We start from the raw sequence: 11,538 nt of genomic DNA, 5'->3' as shown, positions 1-11,538 counted from the left end.
TTGTTTTGTCTTTTTCTTTTTGCCTATTTTTCTTATTAAATTTTGATTACTCACTCCCAAAACTGAAATTAAGAAGATAAAACCAATTTGGGCACTTCGACAAAGATTTAGTTTTTGTTTCAAATTAATCTTATAGTTTTTAACAACAGCTTTGGACTTATGAAACGAAAAATTCAAGCACTCTCAAAATAATTTTTTAGCTTTGATGTCTTTTTCGTTCATTGTCTTCTTTTCTACTATCTTCCACGTTTTCTTCTCTTTTTCCTGTTTCTTTAATTGTTCTTTTCAATTTCTTAATCTTCGTCTTTTTTCATTCCTTTTCCGGTTTTCAGTTTTCCGTCTTTGCTTTTAAAATTTTGTCTATTACAAGTTGTACAAGTTTTACCGTAAAAAATTAAATCAGTTCCAACAGCGGAAAACCTGAAAATTTCATTAACCATTTCTTGCCCAACTTTTTTCAAGCGCTAATAGGGTTTTGCTTAAGTCTGTTGATCTGTGGTTAAGAAACACAAACACGGGAGTCTCTTGCGATGATAAACGCGATCGTAAAGTCCCTACGATATCTGAACCGTACTATGAATATCACATTTAGAATCACGACCCGCTCCAATTGGCCTTAAGCAGTGTTTTAGTGGGTGACATTTTTCCGTTTCGTCTGCAATTGTAGTGAGTGATTCTGCCCTGCCGAGACCCTAGCTCTACAGCTCCAGTTGGACAATTCTCAAAAAAAAAATTGCTGAGGTCAAGAAACACGCAAAACTTATTTTGATTAAGAGATTGACGGTTCTCTCGCAGTGCTAGAAGCTGATTTGTGTTTAACTTACGGTGGTAAATACAATTCTCTTAGAATATTTACAACATCCCAATTGCATGGAAAAGATAGATGACTACAGCCGAACTTAATAGGTGTAATCAGTTTTCAATAATATTGTATGACAACGAAGATTTGTTCAAATATTTCGCCGTTAACTGACACTATGTCTGGCAGCACTGCTACAGCAGAATCCAATTAGGTTTACTGCAATAACTTCAGTTCAACGGATAATACTTACAACAATTAGAGCTCAGATGAAAGATTATAGTCCCAATTATTAGACTTACTTATTTTTGTTAGCAAATCTTGCCAAAATCAAAAATTATAGCTGTTTAAAAATGTTGTTGTTTATAAATTACATGGGCACAGAAGGGTTAATGAATAACAGATTTTAGAACGTTCAACATAGTGATACCAGAGTGTGACGTCTCTAAATTTATGATTTTGGAATACTCCTCGGTCTCATTTTAAACTCCGGAATCTATACAAATCTACCAGTCATCGTTCAAAATAAACAACTGCGTGTGAACAGCCATCAAAATTACCATACCCAGCAAAATTACGTTTCTATTTACGTTTATTATCTGCCACATTATCACACAACTTAAGGTTATTGCACACAATTTGAAGCTTTATTTTCCCATCATCAGCACGAGTACCAGGCAGCAATATCGTCCGCGGAAGGTGGCAGCCATTTTAACACCCACATCAGTATCAGTAAAATGGCTCAAAATTGCTTTCCCCGTCGCTTTCCCTTCGTTACCCACGAACTGCTCCGTGTCGGATCACAAACAGCGCGAAAAACTGTATTTGCGCATCATTATCGGAATGGGAACCGTTCCGGGTGCAATTCCCATCTTATATTTTTATTAGATTTGCGCTTCCCAACCGACGACGGCGACGATGACGACACACCTGAGTCTGAGTGTTTTGTGCGAAGAAAAACCACCGATCCAGCCGCCTCCCGCAGCTTTTAAAAAAGATGGTGGAGGGAGGGAAAACTGCGCGTATACCCCCGGCGGTGGTATGAAAATTTATTTTTTACGATTATGAATTTTTTGGTGCTTTTCATCCAGGAGCGTCCGAAATTGCCCCCGGGAAATATAATAAATTTTTACGATGTCGTTCCGCCCGGTTGGAACACTTGAAATGTGATTATGGCGGTGGAAGAATGATCTTATTGGTTCCCATTCGAATGTTGAACGCTCATCTTCAATAATAGATTTTTGAGACAGTCAAATTCACCAACAACCACTTGTCAAATTCCTGGTTGGCACTTCGCTTCGGTACCGGTGTTTTTTATTCTCCTCTCTATCTTCACTGGCGCCGCCTACTGTTTCTTCATCGCGCGCAGTTGCAGAAATAAATCAAGTGGCTTTTTGTTCAAAGAATTGAGTTGTCGTCATTTACACTCTTATCTCGACTTTCCTGACCCTTCAGGATGCCGCTTATTGTTACCCGGTTAAGCCACTTTACGAACTTGTTAATGAGTTAGAAGCAGCTAAACGTTGCAAGGTGCACCTTTCGCCGTCCGTCACCCTCAGAGCTTGTGTTTGTTCTTCCCTTCGTTTGTTCACCCATTCAGCAACAACAACAACGGCTGAATCAATAACAAAACCCACCGAACCAAAAGGATGCCGCCGTGCGTCGGTTGCGCATCGTACAAGGAGCGGTTTGTTTTGTACCGAGCCTTTCTTCTTAATTTGGATAAAGAAGCAGCCGTGATTAGATTATCGCCCTGCCTGCCCGACTGCGGCTCGCAGGAGGAATCCTTTTCTAATCCTTCGAACAAACATGGACAAAATATTGTTTTTTATTTTTGGTGGAGATAAAACATTGCCGCCGGGAGATAAGATGAGCCGCCACCGTTTAGCGGCAGATGCCGGTGCGATGTTTTATTTGACAAGTCGAGCAAAAAAAACTTGAATGGAAGGAAAAAATGGCCCGGAACAGATGACAACTTATGTTTTTTTGTTCTAGGTGAAAAGAGCGAAATCATGTACCCGCAACTCGTTTGGGTTTTGTTGTTCTTGTTTTCTTTTGTTTAGGGAGTGTTTAATGAGAAGGATTATTGTTGGAAGCGAAGGTGCCGCCACTGAATGGCAGCTGTCAAATGAGGCGCCGCCTGCTTTGATGCGGCCTCATTACAATTGTCGCTTACGGCGTGTTTGTGGAAAAAAATATATTTGAAGTGTGTCCAAGTCAACAACATGGGAAAATGAAGCACTTTATAGTTAACACCGACGGTTAACCTGCTAAGGCTAATCCTGTTGGAACGAGTGTGCGTAGTGAGAATAAAAAATACGCGAAACGCGAAAGAGTTAAAAAAATTGTTCAGAGTGGACCGAAATTTGTGAACAACACAATCTTTGTGAAATCGAATTGAAGTACGAAATATTTATTTTAAATTGGATTAAACCAATTTGCGCATTGAGAGCACAAAGCCTAACTTAAATAAAGTTTGACAGTTTGTGTTTAGAATTCGTCTCGTCAGTAACTAGCACCAACTAAGTGTCTAGTTAGACAATGTATCAATATATGGAAGTAGTTTCATGCATCGCACGAAGCTGCTAGTGGTGATTCTGGGTCTTTTTAACCTTTCTGTTCTCCAGTCCTTAAAATAATTGATTTATATCTTCACTTGGACTTTTGGAGAAAGAGAAATGGCCTGCTGTACTCACACAATAAATATTCGAAATACTGATAATTCTCATTGTCCAACAAAGACAACGACACGTTCGCCTTAACCGAAAATGCACAATCGCTTAATTTCCACAATCCCAGCGAGCAGTACCAAAATTAACACAAATTAATCCAACCGTTTCCCGGTTCTTCTCCACACCCCTGTCCTACCAGGCACAATCTCTGTCAAACTTCCGTTTAGCCACACTCCACGAAATTAAAGAACACACAATCAGCAACCGTCTGCACGTGTCGCCCCCCATTCTTCTTTGGACCGAACGAAAGAAGACGAAAACCGAGGAGGAAAAAAACTACTGGAAAAACGTCACCTTCCGGACTTATTCAAGCATCTCACTTCGTAAAAGTCGTCCCCTAACTACAGAACTAGAGAAGTGTCAAAGCGATAAACAGTCCCTCTTCCCCCCCGAACCTAAAGATTCTTTTCGAAATTTGAAATATGATTATTCCCTGAGCTCATTTCCGTCGCGCCACCGTTTTTGATATCTTCTCCACCAATTTTGCACCCTTCTCAAGCAGCAGCAGCATCATCTAAACGACACACCACCGTGGACCTACACTCGCTGGACCCCTCGTCCCGAATTGGCTTTGTTCAACGATGATAAAGTTATTCATCGCTCATATCCTGCGCGTGTCTTACCATTAGAGGTTGGGGTTTGGTCGATTATCACGCACACACACAGAGAGACGTTCAGCTGTTGGCACACAAACACAAGAGAGCAAATAAAAAGCAAGACAAATATCGGGGCAGTTTGCCTGATTGTTGTTTAAGCGGGAGGCAATCAACGTGAGGGAAACGTTTTTGAACCTAACCTCAATTTTCGGGGATTTCTATGGGGACGGAAAAGTCGAAGCGAGAGAAATTCACGGGTTAGGGTAGGGTAGCGGTAGGGAGAATGAGAAAGCAGATTTTGGTAGGTTCGGAAATAATGGTGATGATTTCAACGACTTCCGTTGCTATGGTAATGCTCCATCAATTTTCCAAGGGACATGCTGTGGGCTTTGGCTAAGAAATAAGATCCACTATGCAATGTTTTCCCAACGGAACAAAATTTTGGTATCAAGGACACAAGACCTAATATATAGTTCAAAGTGTTTCGGATTGTCATTGGCAGTAACTAACCCCAACTTAATGCTAGTTAGATAAGTCCAATCCAGCCCCAATTCTGCATAGAACCAGGCGTTTGGTTTTTTTTATACCAAAAGACGGTTTCGGTGCACATTCCTCGTCGGCAAACGGAACCTCCGTGCTTACTATCGAGACATCAGTACTAGCCAGTTGTTGAGCGTTCACGCAAGATGTGTGACTTTTTGGATTTGGTGCTGAATTGAACTTATCTAACTAGCATTAAGTTGGTATTAGTTACTGACGAAGAGAATCCGAAACACAAAAAAAGTATGCAAAGATCCACTATTTTCATACAAAACCAACCCGGCGAAAAGCAGAAAACGGAATGAGTAGTATTATTATTTTTTGCTATGTTCTCATCAGACCTTGGTACAATGGTCTGAAAATATAAAATTACATGAATTAGTTATGAAATTTGCTTTTCCAGTTCGTCTCATCAAAATCCGATACTAACTCAGTGACATAAGAAATTGGCATTAGCAAGATTGGGTTTAGTTCGGCTTAGCAGTCATTCAGTATTTTCGAAGTGTTTTCTATTTCCGACGTTTCGTTTCTGTATGGTGCCATCTTCAGGGGTGAAATAATATAGTTCGTTTTCAGTTCTAAGCTTTTTTGGTACTATGTTATGATAGGAATTTTTGCGAATATTTTTTCATCAAAATTAGTTTTTTCTCTGTTGCGGTTTGGTTGTAAACGAACTATATTATTTCTCCCCTGAAGATGACACTATTCAGAGCCGAAACGGAAAAATAAAAACAAGGTTCAAAAATACCGAATGACTGCTAAACCGAAAAAACCCAATGGCAATATAAAACAAAGTACATTGCAGCTACAGAGTACAGAGCGAGATATAGAGATAGCGTTCGGACTGCTGTTTCCTAAAGGGAAATATCGGATACGGCACGACGTTGTCAACAAATTCATACATCTTGGAACACGAGTGACATGTGATAACGATGTTAGTCGTTCGATGAAAAGGTGTTTTGTGCCTGCTAATAGGACTTCAAATGGTTTACGTTGTCTTGTAGCCTACATGGTTTACGTTGTCTTGTAGCCTACAGACACACACACAAATCTTACTCTATACAATTCGCTGATACTCCCTGTTGCTGTGTTTGAGAGAAGAGTTCTTCGTTACATACTTTGCGGCACAGTAGAAAATGGAAAATGGCGCAGACGCGAGACGTACCGAGTATACAAACATGCTGATATCGCAAGGCTAAAATAAAACACCGCAGAATACAGTAGACGAATGCCGGAGAAGAGTCAAGCTAAAATTTGACTCAGTAGAGAACCTGGAATAGGTCGTCGTTTTCGGGGCAGACCTGTGCGCAATCGAAGAAGATGCTGCGGACGTTCAAGGAGACTGGAGCTTGGCGGTCCAAGATGTAACTTATCAACGGAGAGAAATACAGAACATGTCCATATTCTATCTCTTTTTTTGAAAAGTTAGCGATGCGCTCTCTATACGGTGACACATGGAACTAAAATTTTCTAACCAAAATCTGACTCGTATTATATAGTAAAATTCTTCTTACTATTCAGCCAAACCTTACCATTAATTCTCAGAAATGTATAGTTCGTGGGAATCGAGTACTGATACACAACCATACGCTGTTAGGCCTCATGAACTGATTTAGGCATCATCCAGAGGGCGCTTTTAAAGAAAGAAAAATTAAATGTGAGAACTTTGTCAAAAATTACTGGAAATGGCTTGTTCTACAACTTTGTAGAAGAAACCTAATTTCTATCTTTCTGTTGAAAAGTTAGTGTTGGCGCCATCTCTGTGATGAAATGTTGAACTAAAATTTTCCAGTTAAAGAAGACTCATATCATGTACTAAAATTCTTTCAAACATACTCTTCAGCTAAACTGAACCATTATTTCACGAAAAAGATAAAGCTAGTGAGAATAGATTACAGGTTTACCACCGTGTACGGCGTTAGGCCCCATACAAAACTGACTCACACATAACTTCATTTAAAATTCAGTATCTTCTCCCGTGGAAGATGGGTTGATTTGTTGTCTTCAACAAAGTTGTAGGCAATAAAATTAATTTTTTGATTGATGTCGCTCACTGGAACGTTGAGTGACCTTTCATGGACTCGCAGGGGATCTAACATGAATGATCTGGTACTGCACGACCAAACAACGTGCTCGATGTCTTAGATGTGATTGAAGTACACTGTTATAAATCTGGTTTACGACCGAAACATGACAAGCCTATCAAAGTTTTCAATAACCAATGGATTCATAATCTCATATTGGATGAGCAGACGAGAAGAGAGATCCCAGAAACGGTTTTTTAACACCCACTAATAGTTCGAGGCTTTTCGTATGGGTCGAACGCATATAATCTAAGACATTACGCAGAGAACGCTACTGTATTTGTTCCAGTTTAATCTATGAGTGTTTCGGTGGAACGAAAAGAGAAACGCCCGTTTTCTACCACTGATAGTCTCGTTACTTAATTCAACATTGATAGGTCTCCTGGGTAAGCAGTTACACGCAGTCCTAAGAAAATGATTCATTTGTTGGTATTTAGTTATGTCGGGTCCTCCTAAAGTACCTTTAGAGTCGAACCAGAGGTACTTGAATGTCAAAACTTGGCTGATTATTCTACCCGTTCGCGGAAGCTTAGGCTGAGCTGGATCTCGTTTCCAAGAAACAAAATGACTGGTTCGGTTTTCTTCGTGGAGAACTCGATAGCTAGTTTAGAGTCCTGTGACAGCGATCAGCCATCACCTGCAAGTTGTCTTAGCATATATTAGTTGGAGAGGCATTAGTCACTGTCATTGACTTAAAAAATGTACAGAGAGAGGTTTCGAACATGAGCCTTGTGGAAGATCCTAGTACCCTATTGCAGAAGTTATCAAATCACCATTAAAGAGACTCAAAGTGTTTTTTCCTGACAACAAATTGTACAAATAGCGGTTCAGTTTTGGTGAAAGGCCATGATGATTTTTTCCAAGAAAACTTCAATACAGAATCGAAAACTCACTGAATGTTCAAGAATACATATACCATTTGTACTTGCCAGTAGGACATCTAATGAAGTTCTCTTTGGCTTTGCGGAAGTGGTTGTAGCATTAGTATCTGATAGCAATTTGTACGCCTCAACCACATATCGAAGCGTTGGTTTTTTCATCATTTTCTCCATCAATTTACGGATACAGGAGAGCAATTCAATCGATCGATATGAATTGTGGTCGGAGGCTGGATTTCCTGGTTTATGAATAGCAATCACTCTCACCTGTCTTCAGTAACGTGGAGCAGTTTTCTGCACAAAAACCTATTGAATCAGTTCCACAAATGTCAGTTACTATAGTTTGGACGAGGGTTTGTGATGATTTTATTTGCTTGCGTCAGTGGTAAAACATAAAGATGAGTTATGCTCTACCACTGACCGCGACCAACTCCTACCAGTAGAAGATAAAGGATTCTTCACATTTCCTTTCAGTCATGTTCATATGAGCCTGCCTAGTCCTAGTTTTCCGTTGTAAGTTTATAACGTTCGTTTCGCTCTTGGAATATCTATCCGTCTTTCAATTTTAAAGCTTTCGGTTGCCTTAGTTTGCCGCAAATAGTCAGCCAAATCGATACAACAAACGTCTCTTTGCGGGGTCAGATCGTTTCATCTATAAGTTGAATTTCATTCTGTCTGAAGAGTATTATTCTAACCTCACAGGAGCGCATTTGCAACTGGGAATTTTATCATCTAAAAAGATTAGTCAATTTCGTAGTTTCCCGGCGACCCGTACGTTCAGTGCGAAGTCAAAAACGCATTCTTTCAAATATTCCTCGCCTTCATTCCTTACATTTTAATAACGTACGTTCATTTTTTTAGTAATGTTGCATAGGGAGCTTATGTATATTTTCTTTGATAAACTATCAACAAACCGACGCCAATGAGTACAGTTTTTTGCGCGCTATTGCAAGCTATTAAATCTGCTGTCTACAACCGCATAACGCTCCAAATTCACTACCACGCTTCTGAAACATTTAATATACTTTGCACTTTTCCGAATCATCATCATCTTTGTTCCCTCCCGGGTTAATGGAGCGTATATTTACTGTCGTGCCACACATGTGTTTCATTGGGGCTTGAACCGCGGCATCGATGATCAAGCCTGCGAGGACGTCGTATTCTTCTTTTGGAGCAAGCTCCTCTTCCGTGGTTACAGTATCTGTGATCTCACTCTCATATTCCTTCCAATCAATGTTTCGTCATAGAAAATACTTCAAAGATCGCGTCATAGAAAATACTTCAAAGATCGCTAGATTTCATCCCCTCGTAATTTGCGCTCAGGGCATGCCGAACTGTCATGTGGAGTTTGGCCACAATAGAGACACTTTTCAGTATCTTTCGTGCACGCATCTTTCTATTAATACTCTTCGCGCTCAACGTATCAAGCCTTATTGTCACAGTAGGTACCCAAACTTCAACATTAAGGGCAGTGGTACAAAAAGCCGAGTAGGCAACGAAATTTTTCAAAACAGACGTTACTAGGCAGAGTAGACAAAGCGAAAGTCGCCCCATTTACGAACGATAACGAACAAAGTTGTTCGCACTCAAGTATGTATCTTAACGGGTTAAAGCGAGAACACCTTGAAGCGGCCAACTTCCTAGTTCAGCAAGTCTTCAACGATTAGACAGGTCTCGCTGATCACACCGTCAATCTCCACCTCTCGTGAAGGCACATTAGGGCATTGCAAAAAAATTTTTTTTTTGAATTCTCAAAGCCCCCCCCCCTCTCATATTGTGACAAATGTCAAAGTAAGCTCAGATGCCAAATTTCACATCATTTGGACAATTTTAGACCCCCGCCCACTTCGCTTGAAATTTTTTGAAATTGGTACTATGGGAAAATATGGAGGAAAAATACATTAAATGCTATAACTTTTGAAGTAGCAATCAGAAAATTACAATTTATACCTCTTTTGAAAGGAAATAATTTAAGTATTTGAAGGAAGATATTTTTGTTGCTTGAAAAATAAGGGAAAGTGGGGTACTGGGTCATTTTGGCCCCGAAATCCCCTATTTTTATTGATTTTTCTGCTCCGTGAGGCAAATCATACATATTTTGTAGTTTTTCTAATGTGAAAAAATCTCAGAAATCGAACGGAACCCTTTTGACTTTAGTTCGAATACGAGAAGTTGGGGTTATAGGGCTTTTTGTCAGTCATATTAAATTTTATCATTTTCTCATGCATATATCTCTATTATTCTTCAATCAATTTTCATAAAATGTAACTTATTGAACGTGTAAAATTCTGAGGAATAAAACAAAATTAAAAACGTTAAAGGTAAAATTCAGAAACATCAAACTTTTTGATATTTACTCTACAAATCTCATTTTTTCATTATTTGTCCTAATACCTCAACTTCCCCTATTTTTCCAGGAATGAAACTTTTCTCATGTGATCCCTAAGCATATTTTACACTAAAAGTAGTAAATTAAATAAGAATTTTGTTGATAAATGGAGTTAATATGTGCGATTTTATGATAAAAATGTGAAATCGACACTATATGTCAGATAATTTGATGTTCCTGAATTTTACCGGTAACGAATCTATTTTTGTTATAATCCTAAGGATTTTCCACGTTCAACAAGGTATAGTTTATGAAAATTGAGTGAAGAATAATAGAGATATATTCACGAGAAAATGATGAAGTTTAATATGAATGTCAAAAGGCCATTTAACCCCAACTTCTCGTATTCGGACTAAGGTCAAAAGGGTTTCGTTCGATTTCTGAGATTTTTTTACATTAGAAAAACTACAAAATATGTATGATTTGCCTCACGGAGCAGAAAAATCATTAAAAATAGGGGATTTTGGGGCCAAAATGACCCAGTACCCCACTTTCCCGTATTTTTCTAGAAACAAATATATCTCTATTTAAATACTAAGATTATTTCCTTCCAAAAGAGGTATAAATTTTAATTTTCTGATTGCTACTTCAAAAGTTATAGCATTTAATGTATTTTTCCTCCATATTTTCCCATAGTACCAATTTCAAAAAATTTCAAGCGAAGTGGGCGGGGGTCTAAAATTGTCCAAATGATGTGAAATTTGGCATCTGAGCTTACTTTGACATTTGTCACCATATGAGAGGGGGGGGCCTTTGAGAATTCAAAAAAAAAATTTTTTTGCAATGCCCTAAGGCACATACACACGGTACTCTGCTCTGTTTTTCGTCGCAAAACTTTTTGCTTTGTGACCTTCCTTCTTCTACAAAAAAGCGGTAAAAACTTTTTCGAGAGTTCCACGTAAACAAAATGGACCACTGACGATTTGTTGGCAAAGCAATTTTACCGTATGCTAGAGCACTTTTTTTGTTAGGACGAATGGAGGAAAGCTGAGAACAAAGTCATCTGTCACAGACGAGAGTTCGATTACTATTTTAAGTAGAGTTTTTGTGCCTCAGATTATATATAAAAACACAATCGATACGTATTCTCTGCAAATGTTCTAGAATTTTTTCGAGCGATGAATAGGAAATTTACGATAAATCTCAATCAAGTAGCAACGAGGCTGTCATAAAGATTGTTCTTATTTTCAGTACAGCAGGCACATAAATGATGGAGTAGTCGTCAATGTCGCTTCTTTCGTACTGAATGACAATCCTTTGAAGACAAAAGTTATCAATATTGTGAAGCACGAGGTGGGAAGTACAAATGCCATCTCTTAAACTCATAAAACAGTTTTCGATACATAGTCATGCAGTTAATATGCGTTAATCTTGTCCTACTATATCATTCCTCTTTCTTGGCCAATGTATTCCTCATTCTCAAATAACATTATGTAACTATGAAGTTCAGACTACCACGTGTTAGTCCTGTTAGCATTCTGCCAACCTTCGATTTAAATTTTCAATTGCTTCATGCTTCT

This window comes from Topomyia yanbarensis, chromosome 1, assembly GCF_030247195.1.
Source record: "Topomyia yanbarensis strain Yona2022 chromosome 1, ASM3024719v1, whole genome shotgun sequence".
Taxonomy (NCBI): Eukaryota; Metazoa; Arthropoda; class Insecta; order Diptera; family Culicidae; genus Topomyia; species Topomyia yanbarensis.
This window is presented reverse-complemented; position numbering follows the sequence as displayed.